We start from the raw sequence: 574 nt of genomic DNA, 5'->3' as shown, positions 1-574 counted from the left end.
TCACCCCCTCGCCGAGCCCCGCGCTCCCTGGGAGCAGCCCCTGAGTCTGTCCAAACACGGGAACTTTGCCGTGTTGAGCCAAGATCCAGAGTCTTGGCTCCTGTACAATGGCAGAGGAATCCCCTTGGCTGCTGCTGTGCATTGCTCCTGCTGAGGGTCAAACGCTATCGGAGCACATTCCCTGAATTTAGAGTGTCTAAAACTTGCTAAGTCATAGATATTAGAGGTGAGATCTATTTGGAATTAATGGGATGGTGTCATAGGTTAGCAAGCATAGTCCCGGAAGGGACGTCCTTGCTAAGGGGTGCTTACAGTTTCCTCTGGGAACTGATAGAACCTATCAGCTGGCCAGTTTGAATATGGACAATTCTCTAAGCCACTTAAAGTTGTGATCACCTCTGTGATCCACATTTAAGAATAGGCAAACTCCCCCTCCAAGCTCTCTCTCGTTTCCGGCACTGGGACAGGTGGCTGCAGGACCCGAGCAGGGCCCAGCGGGCCCGGCCAGGCCCTGCTTGGGCCAGGCCGGGCCGGGCCACGGCCATCCTGAAGCCATGGACCTGTTCCAGCCGTG

This window comes from Corvus brachyrhynchos, unplaced genomic scaffold, assembly GCF_000691975.1.
Source record: "Corvus brachyrhynchos isolate BGI_N302 unplaced genomic scaffold, ASM69197v1 scaffold802, whole genome shotgun sequence".
NCBI lineage: Eukaryota > Metazoa > Chordata > Aves > Passeriformes > Corvidae > Corvus > Corvus brachyrhynchos.
The sequence above is the reverse complement of the archived record's forward strand: the minus strand, read 5'-3'. Positions refer to the sequence as shown.